The sequence below is a fragment of the Crocodylus siamensis genome, chromosome 4, assembly GCF_052110815.1.
Source record: "Crocodylus siamensis isolate JL-2025a chromosome 4, ASM5211081v1, whole genome shotgun sequence".
Taxonomy (NCBI): Eukaryota; Metazoa; Chordata; order Crocodylia; family Crocodylidae; genus Crocodylus; species Crocodylus siamensis.
This window is the reverse complement of record NC_143398.1, coordinates 198703271-198727314: the sequence shown is the minus strand read 5'-3', so window position 1 is coordinate 198727314 and position 24044 is coordinate 198703271. Positions and strand designations below refer to the sequence as shown.

The window sequence follows — 24044 nt, the reverse complement described above, 5'->3', positions numbered from 1 at the left end:
GTGAAAGATAGTTTTCAGTTACGAATCAGTAAAGTTATTGGCATTTAAACCAACATTTTTATTTCAAACTTTGAAATGAATGGAACAATTCACACCACTGTCAGACAGGAGGCTTGGTTCCATTCTATTCATATTGTCAAAGATGTTCATTTCAGTAACAATTGTTCTTTTTTTTTGTTTGCAAAAACTAAGGCTAGATGTTGAAACATGATGCTGTAACAAATCTATACCTGCAATTCAGGAAATACATGGAGCCTTGCTTAATGCACTTAGAGTGCTTCAGTCTAAAACCCAGCTGTGAGCATAAAGTCTATTCTAGATGAGAGGAAAGGTTGATTTTCTCCTTGTCTATATTGGATGGGAAGTTTTTGTTATTTTCCTATCCACTAAAACATACCTGAGCACTTTACACAGACATTTAAACTGCAGATGGTAGTTCATGCAGAAATGTTGGGTATTCATGCTTGCACCCTTTTTTTGTTGTTCAGTGTTGTCCTCTGAGTTTGCATTTTAAAGAGATTTAAATCATTTCTATTAAAAAAATCAAATAAGACTTTTTTTCTTGAAACTTCACTTTTCAGCAATATTTTCATTGCTTCCATCACTCACACCAGCCTGTTCAGCTAGCTCCTGGCTGTGATCCAATCAGATTATTAGATACCTGAATGAACTCAGAGAAATGCTTTAGCAGTGTGAAGAATTGTGCTTAATCACTTGGGGAAAAATATTCCATTTTGATTCCTAGCTATACTACTTACATTAAATTACCCAGTCATGTGAAAGTATCATTTTACCATCTAGCCATGTATTTCTTTGAAGTTTTGCTAGACAACATACTTTGATTCATCAGCAGTACATAAGATCATCAACAACCACTTAAATGAAAATCATGCAGTACAGTAATACGCACTACGTTTCATTCTCAGTACTTCCACGTTAATACAAGTGAACAACTTATGTGTTCGATAAGACCTGTTTGGGATTTAGAAGTTTGTAACTATGGTTCCTTTCCACTCCCCAAATATCTCTGCATACAAATAATTCAGAACTCTTGGGAAAGTTGGATTCATATCTAAATTTCTTGACTTGGGATTTTCTCTGATCTTATAAGAATATTATGCATTCTTCTTTAGTTCCAAGGATGTAGCTAAATGCAGAAGAGATATTGTAGAAGCAGTTTATTAAGCAGTACAAGAATAATTTCCAAGAGACACACAAATACAAGGAGTCCAGAAGATCAGGTGTATATTTTAGGAACAAATAACATAAGACAACAATGAAAACAAATTAGAACACAGTTACTTTTACTTTTAAAGTTCTCTTAAAAATATAATTTTCTGAAACTTTGTCACCTTACTGTGACTAGCTCAAACCATATTACAGCTCTTACATGAAATGGCAAAAGTCAGTCTGTTGAAGTTTTTCATTTTCAATTGTAATAATTTATTCCTATTATATTTCTATTAAACCACCAGCCATCAGATGTGTTGTGAGCATGACTGTACTGCAAGCTATGGGCAAGAATTGTGAATGGTCACTTGGGGCTGTTTAGTGGCCTGGATATACCACAGGGAAGCTGACAGATCTAGTATTCTGGAAGTGTGTTCCAGGGATAGTTGAAATTGCAGTTTCCACCAATCTCACCTTATTCAGTCAGTGATTCACTTCCTGTGGGTATTAAGGACTAGGAGGGATTTGAAGGAGGAGAGGGGAATGGCTTGGCAGATCAAAACAGAGAGGGCATTCTATATACCACAAATAGTTGGAATAGTCTTGCTGATACTTGGGGAAAAAAAGAATAATCATCACAGCTGGACTCAGTGGCGCAGAGGGGATGGGACAGATGTGATAAGGGAAAGCATACGTGTAAAGGCTGTTATGCTAGCCAGAGAAATAAGCCAACTCCACATCCACATTTAAAGGCCCTCATCTCAGGATCTTCCCTGCTATTTACAATAGGCACAAAGGGGCTCCCCCCTTCTTAGTTGCTAACACTTATCATAATCATTAGGATTCTTGCTGTCAAGCAGCCATGGAGAAAGAGCACTTATCCTTAGACACTATGTGCTGTGCACACGCTGTCATATGATAACTAGGGATCTCTTAACTCTTCTGGGCTGCTACTTCTACTTTAACCCCATAGTCATTGATTGTGAAATGTAGCACTTCTTTATTAGCTTCCACCTAGATACCACTGGGTTTTTAAAGCTGATTTACAGAAAGTTGTAGGGCCTTGAGATTTTTTCAAGTTATTGCTGAAAGCTCTTGAAGAGGGAAACAGGGCAGGAAGACAAACTAATGGAAGAAATCAAATATTTAAATACCACATGTAAAAGACTTCAGGCCTCTTACATGGCATCTTAGGAAAGAGTCAATCATGAAGCATAGAAAGAATCTAATAATAGCCAAAGTAGGCCAAATGCAAACACTGTCATCCTAAAAAATATTTAAAAGGAGCTATACAAATAGCACTGAAGGAAGACAAATATGCAGACTCTGAACACACATACCCCAGAGTCTCTTTGCTGAATCACATGGTGAGAATTTGATCCAAGAAGCTTGGGGAATTCTGAATTCAGACACAACTGAATTTCACCTGGAAAGCCTGCCAGACCTTAGCACTAGCATACTCTAAAAGTACCAAAATAACTTAAGGAACGATTTGCTATTCACAATTTGAATTTCTTCCTTAGATGAACTTGCCTGCCCCTTTATCTTGGCTAAAAGGGTGATAATACAGAATATGGCATTGATAATATTATACTTAAAGCACAGGTAGCTAAAATAAGCAACAGAAAGCATCAGAATAGAATGTCACTGGAGGAGTCGCAAAGCAAGTTTCTGGTTTTCAGGGAGTACCTCTTTAAGCTTAAATTATTTTGTGAGTTTTGGAGACTGGGTTGATGTTTGCTGTCCAATTTCTGCTTGATCTGAAATTTCCTCTAGTAAGGTCACAACTGCAAATCTATGGAATATCAGGGAGAGAGAAGAAATATTTCAACTGAAGAGCAACAAATATATACTTACCACAAATTAAGCTGCAAATGAGTAAGGCTATATTTATCAGAGTGAAGTTCTACATCAGCCTTAAATTAGGATAGTAGGGGGTGAGTGTGGGGGGAATAAAAAAAACCCCTAATTAATTTCAGATGGAGCCAAGGAGTTCATGAGAGGAATTACATGATGTGGTGCCTACAGTAGGCAAGGACTGTGCTTAGTGACCCAGAAGATTCCTTCTAATCCTATATTCTTAGTAATTATTTTAATTTGAGTCCTATTCAGATTACTTTCTCTAAACACATTTTTCTTTTGCCAATAAAATAATATTTTGACTGGGTTATTATGAGCAGGTGGGTCATTTACAGTTAAAAGTTTTGTCAGAGAGGCTATGTCATTTAGGAGTATGGGTGGAAAAAAGGATTACATCTCTAACTGCCATAACTTTGTCAGCAAAGCCCTAGAAGTCCCTTTCCAATATAACTTATTTTGCTTGGCAAAGTGGTCTGAACTCTATTTGGCAGAATAATTCTATCAGAAAATCCTTTTCAGCACAGAAAAGCTCCTAGTTTTGTCTGGCAGCATCCATCACACCTAAAGGCAAACCCCCACCCCACCAAAAACCCCCAAACAAAAAAAAAACAACCCAGCAAAACACTGAAGATAGTAAATAAATGACATCAATATATTTGCCCATTGGATCACAAACCCCAAACACTTTAAGGAACTTATAGTTTTTTGAAAACCATTGGTTTGGGAATCTAGTAGTTTTTCTCTTTTTCTTCCATTTTTCAATCTTTTTTTAAATTAGGCAAATATATATGTGGTTTTAAAGAAATAAGCAGAATCAAATCCAAAGTATAATTGTAATAGTGTGTGGTATTGGCCAAGCTAATAACAGTACCCTTGGTATTATTCAATGATCACTCAATAAGATCTTAATTTCTATAATTAAAGTGTTGATGAAATAGTACAGTTTTGAAGGACAAAGTACTGTCAGTGAGAGACATCAGCTTTATTCATTGAATGATAACAAGTATTTGATAAATTTGTTTCAAAGTCCCATATATAGAGTAACTTGTGTTTGTTTTTGAGGGTACAACTTTGCCACCATTATTTATGCTGGTAAGTATTTTAATAGTCAGCATAGGTAAGAGTAGTAAAATGTCACCCTTAGTAAATATTTAATTGGCCACCAGCCCTTGATCCAGCAAATACTAACCAAGAATTACTTCAGCAGAAGTAAAGAGGTATGCAAATTTTTCCCATATCAGGGTTAAACTATGACAGTCCAGTCAATATATTTGTGCCAACCATGACAACACCAGCAACTTCAAGGATTTTTGTTTTCATTAAAAGGTTATTGACTCCATCATCTCAGCCAGTTCACTGACTTTAAATTTTGCTGAGTTGGGGGTCTGTATATCAAATATGGTGTGGTATGAGTTTTTGAACGGTTTAAGCTATTTGCTATACGCTATGACATAGTCTGAAAAACTTTGAATATAAAGTAAAGGTTATGGACATACCATTCCATTAAAAAGATAATGTTAGCGAAGGGCTCAAAAGTGTCTTTGCTATGTTGACTCTTTTCAGCCGTGCTGGTAAAGCCACCCCAGTCCATATCCCTGTCTGCTCTACCTCCCATCCCTGTGGGGGAAGTGGGGAGGGGGGACTGGAAAGCAGAGGTGCAGGTTACTGCAGCCTCTTTGAGTGCCTGCTAACTTGTGGCAGAGGAGGCTGCAGCATTGTGAAATGTATCAGCTGGGGGGCAGGACTTCTACCAGGACCAAATATATGTCCCCTGACTGAAATGTTTCCTTCTAAAAATGTTTCTTAGTGTGTTTCACTTGGAAGTGTTTCAGCTGGTACACCTGTCTGCATCCTCCCCTAAAGATTAACAATTTACCATTGTCCCTAGTCTGGAAGATACGTGAGCTAGCCCCTGTCAATTGATGGCAGACATACTGAAGCATTCCATGATACAGCAATTCCATAATCAACCAGAAGCTGTAGATTGGATATGGAGAGATTCCTCAAATCACCACATCTTGTCATTGTAGGAGTGAGTAAAAAGCATTCAGTTATTTTCAAGCATGGAAACAATGATAAAAACTACCCCCCCCCCGATGGTGAAAAAAAAAAGGCAAACTTTTAAAAGAGATGTGTCTTGCAGCATGAAAATGTATTTTGACTGCTGTAAGCATTTCAAAAGTACAACATTTCATCATAAGATAAAAAACAACTCTTGGGTGTAACTGCTAACATTCCACTGGCACCTCATATGTTGAATGGAAATTTCATATATGCTTATCTCTTAATGTTCAAGTAGATCTCACGTAGACTAGAGTTTCTGGTTCTGTTTTAAAAGGAGTTAATTTATTTTCAATTAAGTTGGGCTAGTTAACATGATAACCAACTATCTGAGCTCATGCTCCAAAAGAGTTAACAGACAGATAAGAAAAAGATGGGGTACAATAAAAAATAATATTCTCTCTCTTTTGTCTTCATTATCTCATTGTAACCTCATGAAAGGGAAGGCTGGAGTTTATAAGTTTAGTGAAGAAGTCTATTTAAAAGCAGTGTTTATGAAGGACAGTGTTGACTGAAAAAGTGGTTTCCAAGAGCAGAGTCTATAAGGGAGAAGGAAACGAAGGGATTGTTTTATAGGATTGGACAAAAGACGGCATCCAGAGGAATATGGATGAAGGAAATGAAATAGATTAAGCATGTCAGCTATGGGCAGGGGGGTTGGACCATATTTGAGAATATGAATTCCAGTCTTTGCACATTGCATTTGCTATTGCAGGCCAAGTGTGCAGTGATGATGTAGCAATGTGCTGTGTTTATTAAAACAAAGAGGGAATTTACTTGAACAGTTGTTTAAGAAATCAGTCAGACATCACTGTACTCATATTTGTCTGAAAGTCAACGTGATACAAGGTTGTAATTGTACAACAATGTCAGTAATTTAACATGCACAGCATTCTTATCAATTGCTCAAACATTTGTGGTATGATCTTGAGTGTGTTCTAAATTACACGGACAATTTTTTCTTCCCAGCTCACTGTCATGGACTACTATAGTTTGTAACAAAGCTTAATTTATCTTATGTATCTGCTTTCAATTATTTCTTACTTTTTAATGGCAATTTTTAGCTGTTAATATTTATCTAGTCCCTTCATTAACATACTACATAATTAGAATAATTCAAAGGGATCCTTTAGTCATTAATCACACCTGATACGCAGACACTACCACAAAGAACTGCAAAAATGGCCTCTTTTCTAAAAGCGGTATTATTCTGGAGATTTGTTTCATTTAGTATTGTCACTAATGGTCATATTCTCTGTTTAATCCATGCAGAGTTCCAATTAGTGTCAGAAAGAAGTAATCACACACAGAACAAGCCCCTCCTCCCATATTTGGTAGTATGTAAATGAGCATATAATTATGTTTCTTTTTAAACTTTGTCTTGTACTTAAACTTTTTTCTTAAACAATGTTAAACACAATTTGTCAAAGTAGGTGGTTTCCAGTTCCCAGTTAAAAATGAGGGGAGGAATAGGTGAAGTGCCATGTATAGCAACATATCAATTGTTGAACTCATTCTCTAACCAGTACCAAAAAAGTGATGACACTGACAATGTCACCAAGCACCTTAAAAATCTATGAGGGCTTGATCCTGCTAATCAAGTTTAACAGGGCAACTGTAACAAAGGTTTCTATAGTCTAAAGTAAGACAAATAACGCACGCAGATAATACACTTACTGATGAAAGAGTAGGACAGAAGTTTCATTTTTTGGTGATAGGGGTTGTGGAGAGAACTATTAAAATACTTTGCTGAAGAGCTTCATTGAAGTAGAGTATTAGGGTAGAAATATAACGCAAAGATCAGGAGGAAAATGTCTGTTAAGGGTTGATTAGAAAGACACAATTGTGGAAGAAAGATATGAAATAGTGGTGTGTGTGGGGAGGCACCAGGGGTGTGCAAAATGGGCTGTATTCAACTGGGATTCAGATTCGGCCCAAATCAGGGACAGTGATTTGATTTGTTGATTCGGATCACTGTCCCCAATTTGATTTGGCCGGATCCAGATCTGAAGATTTGATGCTAATTCAGAAAATCAGCAATTCAGCCATACACACAGCTTTAAATGTTTTTTCTACATACTTCCAGGTACTAGGCATGGCTCGTGAATGCTGTGATGGTGGGGTGGATGGAGCATCCCACAGTAGCATGGAGGGCCCCTCCACGTGCTCGGTTATAAATCCGGAAGTGGAGCAGAAGCGCTTTCAGTCCACTTCCAGGTTTGCCAGAGAGTGCACTGGGGAGCTCCCTCGCACTCCCCCAGCTCAGTGATCAGCATGGGTGCCCACCCAGACCCAGGAGGCACCAGTTGCTGAGCCAGGGGGTGGGGGGAGGCCCCCCAGCATGCTCCCCGATGGATCTGGAAGTGGACCAGAAGTGCTTCCGCACTTCTGGGTCTGCTGTTGAGTGTGCTGGAGACCCCCCTGCCCACTGCTGTGGGACGCTCCATCTGGCCCAGCATCTCAGCATTCATGAACTGCCTGGTATCTTGAGGTATGTAGAAAAAACATTTAAAGCTGTGTCTATATTCAAATCACTGAATCTTTCCAAATCTCTCCGAATCAGTTCAGAGAGATTAAACGTTCTCCTGATTCAATTTGGATTCAGAGATTTGGCCACTGAATTGGGCCGAGTCTACACTGAATTGAATCAGGGACTGAAGCTTTGCACAGCCCGAGGGGAAACCCAACTCTGATCCATTAAAGTAGGGAAATAATTTAAGACAGCAGAGGTAGAAGTTAATTTACCTGATGTCATTTTAGTTTGACACTTTACCCCCAACCTTTCAACCAAGGCTGCATTTGTTCCTTTCCTAGACTAGAGGTAAGACATTTTGTGCCCCAAATCTTGCCTAACCTCTCTCCCAGCTGTACAGTTGCTCCAATAAAAAGATATTACTTCACTTCACCAGTATTCCTGTTGGCTTATTCCCTGCACCACCATAGCAACACTACCACCACTTCTAGCAATTACTGATGCAGTTTCAGAACACACTGCATGTACTCCTTCAGTATTAGGGGAAAGGAAACACATTGTCCTGGTGTTTTTCCAGAGTAAGCCAGTCAAGGTTTGCACAGAGCAAATAACTTTTCCTTAGTCTTAAAAGACTTCTGTGTAGCACCCTTTGATTATGGCATAGCTCAGGAAATGTATTTTAGTTTCCAAAAGGACTCTAACATATATTTCTTCATCAAGAAATCACCACTTTTTAATGGTGCTGACAGCATCAACATACTAGCATTTGTTTTCTTTAATAGACACTTTTGTGGCTTGGTGATACTTGCAAATTAGTTTCACACAACCTTGTTTATGTTAAATGTCACAAGGAAACTGATAACTGTTGAAGTTAGAAGTTTTGATACTAGGGTGCAGCACATGTCACATTTATTCCTATCTAACTTACATTGGCTTGTATACTGATATAAGTTATAATGGTGGCAGGAATGGACAGACAACCATCTTTCCCTGGGTAGCTCCTTGCAATAAGCTGTATTATAGTGCCTCACCAGTATGTGGTAAGGGAATCAGTAACTGTTTGCGTTGAACAAAGGCCTATCCTGGGATAAATGTGACTGATGCTACAGACACATGTGTACACCTGTGTTATTCACACCAGTATCTAGTTACTACTAACTGCTCAATGAAGTAACTTACATTTTCTCAGATTGGAGTTACTTATTGTATGCCTGATATCTGCTCCACATATATGCTGTTGTGTAGGCAGATTACACCTTTACTCTTTACCTTCAAGATGTAAAGATACTGAGTATCTACACCTCCTATTGCAACTTTGCAACAGGTGGTCTGTAACAGGGAACCCTAGCCCTGTCACCAGAAAGCAGGCTAGAACTTTCTGGGCATAGGGTGCTGATAAGGAAGGGGTGAAATCCTGAGCCTGGCCAGCTAGTCAGCTGACGGGAAGGGGCAGGACTATAAAAACCCTGGGCAAAGTGGCAGTAAGGGGGGACAGCAGTGCCTCTGAAAGCTCCACAGAGAAGCTGGGTGAGCAATCCAAAGGCGGGAACTATGGAAGCCATTGGGAGATGGCAGCCGCACCACAGCAAGGACTGCAGTTGATGGAATGGAGCTGAGGCATGAACCCTGCAAACGTAAGCAGACCTGCTGCTTTGCTGGATCATATTGGTTGGTGACAGTTATTATTTTTTCCTTTGATTATTGAATAACACTGGTGGCTTGGGTGAGGTAGAGGCCTCATTTTGGGGACCCCAGCACAGGGGGGCCTGGCTTTTTGGGGGGCACAGACCCTGGCACCTGAAGGTGTGATCTTAAAAGGGCCAGGGAGGTCTGGTACACCTGGGGTGCAATTTTATTTCGTTTTTTTTTGGACTGAGAGGGTGTGACTTCAGGGTCATCCCCTGGTTTTGAACTTGCAACCCTCTAGCTGTGGGGCTGGAGCTTGGACCACTGGGCCAGGGCTCCAGATTGGAGTAGGAAGGGGGGCCATGAGTCTCAAGACACCAGAAAAGGCTAGAGCCTCAGAGTCAAACCCTGCTTAGTGGGTTTAGATGGGGAGGCCTAGCTAGAGAAAAACAGGGGTCAGGCCCAAATAGGTGAAAGGCCCCAAGTTGCATGATGCAATAGGCAGTCTCCCACTAGCAAGAACATCATCATAATAATTTCCATCAAGACATGGCAGGAGAGTATAGGGCAGGATATAAGAACTCCCAAGAAGGCTCCAAAGGTGCCCTACGTAAAACGTGGATTACTAGGGAAGTTGGTGCTGGGGAGGATGACTTGTTACATGGGCCAAATTAATAAAACTGCTTCAAAAATGGTGATTTCCTTCTCTGACTAGTAGGATTACAGAGAAGTAAAAAAACTTATTTTCAATACATGAGTAAGAGAAACTTTTTGTTAAGAAACCAATTGTATTTATACATACTACTTAATTATACTAGTCCTGATTAACTAGCTCTATACAAGGTAGTTCTGTGGAAATATCTGGACACCCCACAATCTCTAATGTATTTGTCTTTAGACCACTCTTTTGAAGTAGGGCATTTTACAAAAGTGAAATTGAGGAAAAGAGAGATGAATGGCTAGCTTCTCAAAAGGACATATATTGCAACACTGAGCAAGACGATACCTGGTTCCCATAGCAGAATCCATAGCACTGATTTAGGCACCTAAACTCCCTATACAATAGAAGGGTAGAGTCAGTAGCATTGAGGCAAGTGAGGCACCAGCCCCAGGTGTCAGTTTAGAGTGGGTACCATTCTGGTGCTCCCTACCATCCCTAAAGCAGCCTTGCACCACACAGCCAGAGGAGCTGGGCTGGAGCAGATCTGCACCATCCAGCTAGAGGATCTGCATGCTGAGAAAACCCGGGCAGGCAAGACCAGCCTCCTTTCCTTCTTCCACATAGGTGAGTTTTGCCCAAGATGCAAAACTCATTAGTCGCATCTCTGGGTAGGGTTAGACACTTCCTGAGCACAGATTAGTAACAGGTAGCCAATTTAGGCTCAGCTATTTAAGTGAGCCAGTGGAAGCTCTGAAGAAAAGCTGTGGCTTAAATCTTAACCACTGGGGAATTTGTAGACTAACTCAATTCAGGGCAATTCTGCCTTTTGAAAAGGATTCAGAGGAGGAGACAGTGCAGCCTTTCCCTTGTCTACATTTTATAAGTAGTTAGAGGACTCAACCATGGAAACTGGTAAAAAATGGGAGCCTATACATGTGCTCTGATGCGTTCTGATTAGAACATGTTGGAGCCAAGTCTGGTAATTAGAATGCTCCAGCGTGCTTCAGCGTATTGTGTATTCAGTGTCCCACATTTCAAAATGGTGGGAGGGGCACTTTAACTAAAGCTCATTGAACAAGCTTTAGTTAAAGTGTCCCCATGGCCATTTTGAAATGTAGAACACTGAATACACAAGACACTGCAGCATTTTAATTACAGTGGCTCTTAGTGGCTCTTCTGAGAGCCACTCAAATGAAAATGCCCCCCCACCCCCACCCCAGAGCATGTGTATAGGCACCCAATGCCTTCTTCAGACTGGGGTGATTCAAACTCGTATTTCCCTCCTTGCAGGAAAATATTTTAACCAACTGGCTGCTAGCTGTTCTGGAGTGCAGGCCTGTTCTGTTTCTCTTCTTGAATCGGTTCCATTCTGCAGCAAAGAATTCAAACTTCACTGGACAAGAAAGAGCAAGCAAGAGGGATCACAACTCACTAGCTCGATGGTTAGGGTAGGTTAGGTAAGGTTAGTACACTGTCTTGAGTTCTGGCTTCTGCTTACACATTTAACTTAGTCCTTGGTTAAAGTGTAATGATTACTAAGTAGAATAATGAGGGTGATAGTTCTAGTCCCAGATCTGGCACTGATTTGTGATATAAAAATTTGAGTTAGCCTGATTAGTTGAGTAGGTCCCAGGAATAAGTATATGTAGTATTTTTATATCCGTCTAACAAATTGATTAGTGAGCAATTTAACTTATATATGAGCAACTCATACTAAATATAATTTAGGAAACATAAGTACTAATATAGAAAAGAAAACTATTCCGGAGTCGGCTTGACCCAGCTGGAAAAAGGAAGACACCGAGGTCGGCTTGACCCAGCTGGAAAAAGGAGCATGCCCTTGTGATGGTTCCCATTGCAAGAGATAATTATAAACTAACAGAAATATTATGTTATGACTAATCTCATTGCGCGCGCAACTAAGCACGTGTAAAAGGAACCATATAAATATGGGAGTTACAAATTCCTCGGGGTAGCTCTTAAGGCAGGAGTCTGCCCTTCTGCAGAAGCAATAAATTTTCTACTGGCACTCCTGTGTCTCTTGACTTATATTATCACAGCTAGTGCCCATGATGCAGGACCAGACTTTCCTTTCCTGTTTGGGCAGCTAACTCGGGTTTTGCTGACAATTTTGGCGACCCAGATGGGACCCTAGCTCTCCAGGCCTCAGCCACCATCCCCTGCAGCAACACCCAAGCCAGCTACGGGATAAGTTTACCCTAGGGGTCTTGATAAGGGGGGTTGATGGCTCTGGCACGGAGGTAAGGTGATTCCAGATCAGAGACAGTAGAGGTGCCAGTCCTGGGCCTCGAGTACAGTGTTTCTCAGGCAATAATTGGAACAATGCTCACGCTAGTTTTGAAATATTTGATTTTGCTTTGTTATATGTGCTTGTTTGGTCTTGTCTGTGTGTTTTAGGCCCGTCTCTCTCTCAGTTCCTCACCCTGGTGACACAGGCAATCCTAGTGGGTTGTCCGTTTGACCCTTTTGGGCCGGGAAAGCTGTGTGGCGCAGTTTATGTTTCTATTCGCGCACTGAGGAACTGATTCCTATCTCTGCTCTTTCTCTGATAAGTCCCCTTTTCCATTTAGGGCACTGATTGAGTCTAGTTTGAAAGTCGACTCTGGTATTCTGGTTTAAAGGTATAAGGGGTACCCCACCGAGGGAGACAACATGGGACAAACAGAATCTGTCTCTGTCCCTTTAGAAAGTCCCCTCGGAACTGTTCTGTCAGATTGGGCTGAAATCCCAGGAACTAATCAGGTTAAAAAGTCTAAATTAATCCAATTATGCACAACGGCTTGGCCTTGATATACTTATCAGGACCCAAGTTGACAATGGCCTAGTCTTGGTTTATTTGAACAAGAAGTTTTAAGATATCTTAGAGGGTTTTTAGAGAGCTCTTGCCCTCGTCAGATGGATTTTTGGTATGTTTGGGCAAATGCGGCCATTATAAGGAAAAAAGATCGTAACAATAATAATTCAACAAAAACTCAAGGCCAGCACTTGGCACCTCTTCGAGTCAGTCCAGAGAACCCTTTTGGAGCTTTACCACCTCCATACGTCCCAACTGCTCCCTATTCTGAGGAGGATGAATGGCACCCAGCTGGATGGCTGCCTCGCCCTGTCCCAGATCTAGACTCAGACTCATCCCCGGAGTCATCGTCTTCCTCAATAAAGGAGAGTGACCTTAAAGTTATAAGCTCTCCAGTGGATATTCCTGCACCCTGAGCATCGGTTGATAGCTCTCCCGTGTCTACCCATACGAGGAACCAAAATAAGGAAAAGGTGCCTGCCTGTCTAGCCCCATTGCGTCAGTATCCCGTCCCTTCTCAAGAAGGGGTCAGCTTTCCATATACTCGTATCCCATTCAACCCTCAGGACCTCATTCTTTGGCAAACTAATACCCCCAAGTTTAGGGATGACCCAGAAGCAGTGAAACACAGGGTAGAAACTATTATCAACACCCATAATCCGACCTGGACTGATATGAATCAGCTCTTAGGCACTCTTCTTAGTAAAGAAGAAAAAGCAGAAATTATCAATCAAGGCAATTTATGGGCCATAGAAGGCGACGGTCAGGACCGTACTGCCTGGCCCCTAGACCCTCCAAATTGGGACCCAAATGATGATCGACATGGTGATGATGATTTGAGACTTTTACAAAGGGCCCGGCAGACCCTCCTTGAGGGATTAAAGAGAGCAAGGCGGAAGAAGGCAGATTGGACCAAAGTCCAAGCCATTAAACAAGGACTAACTGAGCATCCCAGTGTTTATTGCCAGAAACTTTTGAGCGCTATGACCAGACATGGTGGTGATTGTAATCCTAATAACCCCACTAATCAAACAGTGGTAAATTCCACCTTTGTGGGCCAAGCCACTGAGGATATAGGAAAGTATATTACTAAGCATCACCCTGATTGGAATACCAAGATGCTCCCTCAGTTAGTTGATCTAGCTACTTATGTCTTTGACCGACATCCTGCTTGTGCAATTCACTTAATATTGGTGTCAGTTTCTCTGTCTCTAAATTGAGGACCATCATATATCTCCTAGCTGTTTTTAGTTAACATGTCAAACACTTTCAAACTGAAGTGTTAATATGCCTTCACATAATTCATATGACTGGAGAAGGGAACACATAGCAGTGAGAAAGCATTATATCCATATTACTAGTTTATATAGCAGTTACATTTAATAGTAAGTTTGTGTGATTTTAAAGATTCTGGAAGATTGATGTTAATCTTAAACTTGTTCACACATCTTTGGCCCTGCATTTCTAGTCTAAATCAATCTTTATTATGTCTTCTTCAGTCATCACAACTATAATCTTAGAATGGAAGTTGCTGCTTTTTTATCAGCATGTCTTTGTTATAAAATAAAATAAAAAAGCAGTGACAATACCACGATTTTGATAGTGAGGATGCAAGCGATATTGAAGAGACAAGATCACTTCCAGTTCTTAATATTACATGCTGCAAAATGAAAATGTGATACAGTCTTTTCATAGTTAGATTTTACTATCATCAATTTTATCATCAAGGTCAAGTGGCTGTGTAAAACTAGTTGAGAGCTGAGATGGACATGTGTTAAACTGCACTGCAAATTCAAACATGAATCTGACACTACACCCTTCCAGAGAAACTGATATCCAACATGCTGTTCTCAAGAGTCATGATTCTGCTATTCAGTGCTATTAGGAACTCTCCTAATTAGAATACGTGTTGCTAGAATTAAGTATCTGTCTATATATTTCACTTAATCTTAAATGCTTATTTTTAAGAGTTCATATCTAGAATATAAAAATTATCTTTAAGTTTAAAACATGATATGAAAGGCAAAGGCAGGAGCTGTAATGTTTAGGTAGAAGGTAAGAGGCAGACAAAAGAGAGGTCTACTTTGACTTCTGGAAAATTCCAGTCAATTTTTTCAAAGAATGACTAGTGCTTTTGGGTACCTACCATATACTTAAAATCCAGAGCCCAGCATTTTCATCTCATGGGACTTTCAACAATTTCTTCAAGCCCCTGAGCAGGGCTGGCCAATTTTCTTTTAAAATGTAGAAAGAGATGGTGGTTGTGCTCACCTTTTATGTAACAGAACTTACTCAGGAAGTGGGTACTCAGGTTCAAAGTTCACTCCAACTCGAGGAGGCTAAATCCACACTTCAAGGAGAGTGCTTTAGTAGGGGCACTCTCCACTCTTCCTGATGAATCTGTATCACTGTGCAGAAAGGGGCTAGATGGATAAGGAGCTTGGTTGGGGAACTCGCTGGGGAAGAAGAAATCTTTGTATTTCCTGCTTAAGAAAGTTGGATCATCAGGCTCCTGGTGCAGGCAATTCCCTTGTAGCTTCAGCTGCTTCTGATTGCCAAAAAGAGGACCTGTCCTGCCCTTTTGTAACCTTCCAGTGTCTGCAAAGGTGAATATATTGGAAAGCATGATAACATGACTATAATTCATGAATATTTCAGAAGTATTTTGTTCAAAGATTGCAACAGTCAGACACTTTGGGACTCATGGAATTGCAATAATAGCAGTAACTGACAACATACTATAGTTTGAGCATAGGAAATTACTAGAATTTGCTAAACTGTATGATAGTGTCAGAGTAATGATGCAGCTAGGAAGGCCCAGATTTTTTTTGGAGGTAATAATATCTTAGCATGGTATCTTTTTATTGGACAACAATGTAGATATAGTTGTAGACATAGTTGCCCAATAAAAGTTACCACTCTAAAAATACTTGTCTTCTGTTAAAAGTCATGATCATAATGAGCTATCTAGTCCTAGCTATCCTCAAAAGCCAGTGAAGTAGCTTGAAGTGTAGTATGTATGATGAAGAATTTAAAAACAAACAATGGATGCAAAAGAAGAACTACCTTTAACTTTCACTCTGGACTGTGGAAAGCTACCTGCTGAACTCCTCTGTAACAGACATACAAATACTTGATCTCAAACAAAAGGAAAGGTTGATAAGGGAATCCATAATAGTGAGGAAAAGACTGAGAAAGCATGTGCAAACTATTACAAAAGAACAAGACTACTGCTATAGGTAAAAATGTTGGCTGTGGGAATTTGGCAAGGTTGGCACTGCCTGCACAAAGCTACAGTGATCAAAGAAATCTCCTGGATCATATTATCTTCCTAAATGAAGGCAATAATTGTGCAAAGAATTCAGAAGCATCTGCTGAAAACACCTGAACACTTGGCAGAGACAAGTGAAGTGAGAACAGACACAGAGGCTGAAAATAATTTACAAACTGATCCCATTATTGACTATGAGACTGAACAGCCTGTCACCGATAAGGACCTGCCTAAAGAGGTTTTGTAATATAGCAGATTGGGAAGCTTGCTGAAATGCCTAAGAGACTTATCAAGACATGTTTAGTTAGTGTTAAAGCAACCTGAAAGGTTGTTAAAGTCAGTTATTGTTTTTGTTATAGCTTGTCAGTTCAATTTAACAATGTCTTAGTTGGAAAATTTTGAAATGGATCCAAAGAAGGGAAAGTGTGTGACAGAATAAATCCTCCAGAAACTGTAAAGGTGCCCCACTTCCTGTATGCTGTTATCTAGGCTTTGTGAACTTCCTGTAAGGCACTGACAAGGGGAAAGGCATGTCTACACTGCAGTCACCAAAATGATTGCAATGTAGCACAGAGAAAATGACGTTAGGTAGCCTGGATATCAGTAGCAGGCTGGCTGTGGCACTGTGGAGTGTAGCATGAACTAGTTTACCATGCTGGGAAATGTACCCTCATACAAAAAGACACATAGGCCCCTGTCAGATGTTACACTTATTACTCAATTAACTGATTAATTATCATTATTTTAAGTAGTGACCAGCCACATGTTCATTCAGTTAATGACATGATAAAATGGGGAATAAGCCACAAAGTTATTATACAAAATATGTGTAATAACTTCATGGCTGGTTCCTATCATGCCTTTAATTATACACGTGGCCAGCAGTCCCAGCCTCTGGAGCACACCAGAGCCCTTCAAGCTTCCTGCATGCTCCAGAGGCTGGGACTTCCAGCCAGGGGAGATTTACAAACTGTCATGAACTCCCCTGGCTGGAAGCCCCACTCAGCTTACCAGCACTTCCCTGGGGTCTCCCAGCTGGGGGAATGCATCAGAGTCAAATCCCTGGTCAGGGCTCCTAGCTGGGCGAGTACAGGGAGCCAAGCTTGCTGGAGCAGGGGGAGCCTGGGATCATGGATCCCAGGCTCCCCCTGCAGTAGCAATATGGTACAATGCAATCAGATGCTTGATCCCACAATTGTGCCTCCTGCCATGCATATGTGGCATCATGCCTTTAATTTAATGTTTGTCAGTGGCCCTAGTCATTGGTCATAGGAAGGGAATAGGAAGCAGTTTGTTACCCTTTTCTATATGTATCACTTTGTAATATCAAGCTGTTTTAAGATAAACCCTTTATTCAAAGCTTGTAGTACAGGGGCCACATCCACATTGACCAGTGTTTGTATGGACATAATTATTTGTATCAGCAATTAAGAAAAATACAGAAATCTGTAAAAAGCTGTTTCATAATGGGTGCATCTACATGTGCAATTACTGTACATAAACAAACTCTGGATCTTATTGCTCCAGAGTGTTTTTCTTCCAAGTGCCTGGAGTTATTTGGTCTCAGAAGCATGTTCAAATGTTTATTCACACAGCAGTTGGAGCCCAGCCAGAGCAGCTCTGGCTGGCAGGGGGCCAGCCTGGGGCTGCTCCAACACTGCTCAATGTGCTGTGGAGGAGCTGGCTGGGGCACGAGGGTGTTTCAGTGTGGGGCTAGCCAGCAGGTATCCCTGGCACTGAAGCACACTTTTGCCCCAGCCATCTGGTCAGCTTCTACACCTGCACTACTGTGTATAAATAAACTTAGGAGCAGGGTTAGTACTAGTATTTACAAGTACTACCTTGCAGAGGAGTTTATTAGTTTTGTGCGCCCTAATAGGGATGCATGTGTAAACACTGAGACATTTGCTATGCAGTTAATCAACTATGCAGTAAATATCTCGTATAGACCAGCCCACTGAGGACTAGCTGTGCAATCCAAGGCCAAGTAATTTATCTTAAAAAAATACTACCACATCACTTTGTATAGTGAATATAGATGATCGCTTTTTTTAAGAATTGAAGCTAGCTCAGCCATAAACAGAGGTATGGACATAGGAAGAACTTTTCAGGGGATAAGGGGGTGTAGAAGAGGATGAGGCTTTACCTGTTACTGGTTGCTTTGTGGTAACTGCCTTTGTGCATATTCTTATCCCAATGTAAGTAGAACAAGAACTTAGTTCTCTTAGATTGTGGGCAGGATACGAGCAGCTTCTTCTACTAATGTCAATGAAAGTTATGAGTAACCTGCAGGGCAAAAACTGACCAGTTTGTAAGTGTCATGGAATTGCATAGAAAGAACACTAACAGCATGCTACAATTCTCAGATGTCCCCTAAGCACTAGGCTATCTGCCAAGAGAATAACACATTAGACAGACACATCAATAATTCCTGTCATGGATCTTCAGAAAAATCCCATTTGTTTCTACATCCATTCAAATTGCACCTTACTTTATAGGAATTTGCAACTTTCATTTCATATTTATATTACAGTAGGTTGTAGAGGCATACATCAGAATTAGGTTCCTGCTGGCACTGTACAAACACAAATGTAGTTGTGGGTCCTTGCTCCAAGAAAAACTGAAATATCTTGAATGAACAGAACCACCAACAGACTGGTTCAATTCCCTGGTTGTAAATGAACAACCAAATGAGGTATGCATGTGTATTTATCCACACGATTTAACTGAAGTCATAAAATGTGAACATTAACCAATAAAAATAGTATATTCTCAACTCCAGATGTAGCATTTTAGTGTGTAAAATTAGATGAGCCAAGCTCCAAGCTAGTGACTTGTAATATACCATTTGGATGTGAGGAATTAAACTGAATACTGTTGAGTATGCCATCTAAATTCCTTTTGCTGTTCTGCTGCTAAGGTATTTCAAAGACCTGGGTGGGGGAGATGGCAGTAAGGTCCAAAGGCTAATGTTTTCTACTGAGAATCAAGAAAATTGGATTCTACCTACTGGCTTTGCTATTTAAGCTGGCCATTCTATTATGCAGTTTGGGACAAGTCACAGCACTTCTCTGCATATCAGTTTCTGAGGATTTGCTTAATAATGTATGTCTTACCCAGGTAATCACCTTTAGATTATATGAGAAAATACAAGACTGTGCTAACTCTCCTATTACAGCTAAGATTGACAATGCCTTTCTTTTTAAAGGGCTATTCTTCCAGTTCTCTAAAGCTTCCCTGCTTCTCCACGTAGTACTAAAATTTGCTTTGATGCCTGGGGCTGAGTTAAAAGATTCAAATTTGGCCCTTTGTTTCTGCACCTCAGAAGCCTCTCAGGGGAAAACAGTGTTTCATAACCTCTGTCTCTCAATGCCCCCACCCTGCCCTGCTGAGGTTCACACCATACTCTAATCATCTTTCCAACCAGTTACAGTCACTTACCATTCATATCGGCTAGTGAATAATAAGTTGACCATAAGGAAATCCAGGACACTTCCTTCCTCTCACCTCTGCTCTCCAAAGTCAGTGGTGTTGCTGGAGGCTGCGGTGGGGCATGGTGTGCTGGGCAGGCGGGTGAGCAGGTAGCAGTGTCTGCCTGCCCAATTGCTTGGCATACCATGCTACTCTGCATTGCTCTGCTTTGCTCTGCCTCCCTGCATTTCTGGGATGTTCATTTTAACTCTCACCAGCCAGCCTCCAAAATCTGGGACTGTCCTAGCTAAACCAGGACGTATAGTAAGCAGTACTGAAAACATCATTAGCCAGTCACTGGATCAGTACATTTTGGACAGATTGCAGTGTGGAGAAAGACTATGAGGGATTTCAGCCAGACCATTTGAATGTGATCTTAGAACTAAACCTGAGCTATAACTAGACACTGTAAATTCCAGCTCCACTGTTGGCAAAATAGGTGAATCATCTATAGACAACTTACTATGATCTGCCTGTGATCCTTCTTTTGGGAAATATAATCTGAGTGCAGCTAATAAGCAAAAAAAAGGACCCAATGATCTTTTAAAAAGAAAGCAGTCTACATGTGAATGCCTGTGGGAGTGGGGAGAGGATTACGGGCAGAGGAGTGGCAGGGCAGAGAGAGCAGGGTTTGGGACTTTGGCATGGGGAAGGAGAAGGAATACATGAAAATGGATGGTAGAGTGATAACTGTGTGTTTGGGGGCAGGGGTTCATAGTTGGTAGGGTCGGAAGGGACCTTAGCAGATCATCTAGTCTGACCCCCTGCCATGGGCAGGAAAGGGTACTGGGGTCAAATGACCCTGGCTAGATGTCTATCTAGCCTCCTTTTGAAGATCCCCAGGGTAAGAGCAAGCACCACTTCCCTTGGAAGTTGATTCCAGGTCCTAGCCGCCCTGACTGTGAAGTAGTGCCTCCTGATATCTAGCCTGAATCTACTCTTGGTCAACTTATGGCCATTATTCCTCGTTACTCCCAGTAGTGCTCGGGGGAACAGGGACTCTACCATTGCCTGCTGGTATCCCTTGGCCAGTTTGTAGATGGCCACTAGATCCCCACTCAGCCTTCTCTTGTGGAGGTTGAACAGGCTCAGGTCCTGTAGCCTCTCCTTGTAGGGCCTGCCCTGCTGCCCCCTGATCATATGAGTGGCCTTCCTCTGGACCCTCTCCATGCTGTCCACATCCCTCCTGAATTTCGGCGACCAGAACTGGACACAGTATTCCAACTGCGGCCTGACCAGTGTTGCGTAGAGGGGGAGAATCACCTCCTTGGACCTGTTTGTGATGCATCTGTGGACCTACCTCAGATGAACCTATGTTGGTTGCCCCTAAGCATGATCTCCCCTGCTGGTTCCTCGCGGATGTGCTCCTGGATAATTTTCTCAAAGAGCTTCTCCAGGACTGAGGTAAGGCTAATGGGCCTGTAGTTTCCTGAGTCCTCCTTCCTCCCTTCTTTGAAAATGAGGACCACATTGGCCCTTTTCCAGGGGTGGGGGGTTGGAAAGGGATTGTTGGCTCAGATTCACCCCTCCTATAGGATCTGTAAGTGTTAGGAACTGTAGGGGCCTTGCTGTCCCTGGGTACCTGAACCCCCTCCCTATTCCCCAAATGAATAGGACCCAAAATCAGTTTCTGGAGGGGTCTGAGCCCCTGGCCTTGCCCTCCTGATAGACTCCTGAGGCACAGCCCTCTTAGAAACAGCATTTCATTATTTTATTTCACCTGCCATTGTTTTTTCCCCAATATAGCTGGAGATCACACCTTAGTTCTGATCATCATCAATCACTGCTAGCAGGGTGTATAGGGGGATAATGTGTATGGTGGGCTCTGGATGGTCTGACCCCCTCTTCCAGCCCTTCATGGCTGGCATCTGCAGGGACCATGTCCCTCTAGGTGGGGAGCTGAGAACAGGCGCACTCGGAGCATGTACTATGAACACAGTCCTGTTACTGGAGTGAGAAACTGAGATTAGGTATGCTAGGTCCATAACAGGATTACAAGCATTGACCCTAGGAAGGGGTGATGAAAATCACCCACAGTGAGTTCACACAGCCCAGAGCTATTGTTTCAGGCTCTGTTCATATCCATACACAGTTCTCATTCAGCTGAGAACATCTGAATGCACTGGGTGCAAATGGGTAAGACAAACCAGTCTTCTCTCACACTTAACAAGGAATAAAACTATCAAGCTTTTCAGTCATGGGCCTTGCATGCAGTTTCTCTTCCTTTCACTACCTCCACCAAATATTTCAAAGTGCAGTCATTTCCCACTCCACAATCAAAAGGCTAAAGGAACAGAGAGAACCACTTCAGGCTCCACAGCTACATTAGCATTAGTGAGACATAGTGACTCATTAACTGCAAACCTAAGTGACATCTAACTCCTACAACAATAGCATTTTTATTTCTGTTAAATGTACTAGGACATTCATAGGCAATAAAAGTTCTTGGAAGATTGTCCTTCCAGAACACCAAATTAAGCAAAACTCAAAATCTTCAAAAACTGGGAAACAGTTAAGGTACCTACCAATACAAGTATACTTCTGTTCTATTTCATCAGTGTGCCCATAAATCCACCTCTCTCTCTCTCTCTCACACTCACATACTCTCACACACACACACTCTGCAGATAGTGTATACTAGGTAACAAGTAGGGCACATGACCACTGCAGAAAAGGTTACTCCTCTTCTTTTTAAGGAAATATTTGCATTTAGATGATCTGAATTCAATACTCGTGAGCCTGCTACTCAGGAGCAACTCCATGTCTGCTAAATTTTAAAACCCCTTCACCCAGTATTCTGTCTAGCACTATACTTTCACTTACCCATCAAACCCACAGACTACTCCCACACCCCACCTTACTGATAACAATTTCCATGCCAGGAAACATAAATACAGCCTTCAGAAATAAGTGCTGAAATGACGTACACTGGATTCCTTGAACTATGTAGGCATGCTTCCTTTGAGGACACACATGGGGAAGCGGAGGCAAATCTTCCTAGAGGGCAGAGCCCACACAAATCTTTCATCATGGTCACAGTTCTCCCAAGCAAACCCTCCACCTAAAGCTGAGACAGCGAACCCAGATGGACTGCATGTAGACAATGTCTGGTGTCTGTTGCCAGATCCAGAGGGTCATGTACCTTACTCTATAGATCCTGGGTTTCCAGGGTTGTGTGAAACTGAACTTAACAGTCTAAAAGTGCTGGCAAGGGCAACCTTAACTCTTGGTTACTGACAAAATACAAGAACGAAAGAGGTTAAGAAAGAGGTCAGTGGATCTTTTCCCTTTTTTGCTGTCCGTTTGCTTCATCCAACTATTGCATCCTGTGTTAAGCTACGATTGTCAACTTTTCAGAGTGGGGGCTGTGTTCTGTCATGCCTTTAACAGTGTCTAATATGACTAGGCTACAATCAGGCTGAGAACTCTATGAAATATTATTATTATACTGTATATATCTTTGGAGCACTCAAAGATGATGCAGGTAACAAGCAGTACATGATGTTTAAACTTAGGTTAGGGCACTTATAGAATGCAGTGGAAGTATTGCAAGGTTTTGCAGAAAGGGGGTAACAGAGAGAAAAAATACTGAAAAATCAGGTATCAATGATGAGAGTAACAGGTTTGCCACACTGGACATAAGCTGAGCAGAGATAGCTTGACTCAGATGAAGGAGAAGAAGTAGCCAGAGTGTCAGCTCTGTTTTGTAAAGTACATCTACAGAGACAGATGGAAATGACAAACTTTGTGACAAACTTCACTGCAAATCCATCTCTAATCAACATGTCCTTAGTTGATAGAAAAGATGACAAAAGAGAAATATAAAGAAATATTTAAGCAGGAAAACACACATCACTAGTAAATTAATTTTAAAATGCTGGGATTTTATGAGTCAGTTGCATCTGTAAGCAGAAATGAACTACACTCATACTGAACAAGAGATGATACTGTACTTTTAAAAATTAATTAAATACACACATAGGAAACATGTAGAAAGAGATCACGTTGTTCTTGAAAAGATTTATGGCCAAGTTTTTAAAATCCTCAATCTAACATGACTCCCACTGACTTCAAATGGCACTTTTGTTAGATTAAGAATGACTGAATTTGCCCCTGTGTCTTCAGCAATACTTAGAATTCAATTCATGGTGTTGAAGCTTCAAAAGATATCATCTTCATGTGAAATACGGAGATGATTAGGATTGTGACAAGTGAACTGGTAAGGCTGAAAAGAAGTCTGCACTGAGACTGAGCAGCAAATTCCCTTAGTTTTTGGGATGTGGCAGTAACTGACAATGAAAATGAGCATTTTAAATGGAATCTATACTAGCAGTATTTTCTGTCCTGAGCCTCTGGATCTAGAGAGAATACAGCTTCTTATAGAGCTTTACTAATGATGGGCTACCGGAGAAGGTGTGGTCACCTAGAAAGAAAATTACATATAGTTCACAACCCTCACAGGGAAGTAAACAGGTAGACCTTATCCAGAAGTATTGGTGGTCATAGGAAAGTAGGGCTGGAAGGGACCTCACAAGGTCCATCCCCATGGATTGTTCCATACCAAACCATCCCTGTGAAGTGTCTGTCCAACCTGCTCTTGGAAATGTCCAAGGATGGAGATTCCTTCCACAGCCTG

General features: G+C 41.3%; 1 long non-coding RNA gene across 3 annotated transcripts in view; it reads right to left on the bottom strand.

The window, feature by feature from the left end:
• Positions 1-1219: 1219 nt before the first annotated feature.
• The window catches only part of LOC149867404 (uncharacterized), a 115780-nt gene continuing 92955 nt past the window's right edge, over positions 1220-24044 (bottom strand). For 2 of the 3 annotated variants that reach the window (XR_016442030.1, XR_016442031.1), the window contains 3 exons: positions 18084-18223; positions 14938-15264; positions 1220-2965 (listed from right to left, as the gene is read on the bottom strand). This is a non-coding gene — a long non-coding RNA (uncharacterized LOC149867404). The remainder of the gene's footprint in view (positions 2966-14937; positions 15265-18083; positions 18224-24044) is intronic. The other variant, XR_016442029.1, reaches the window with a different exon arrangement.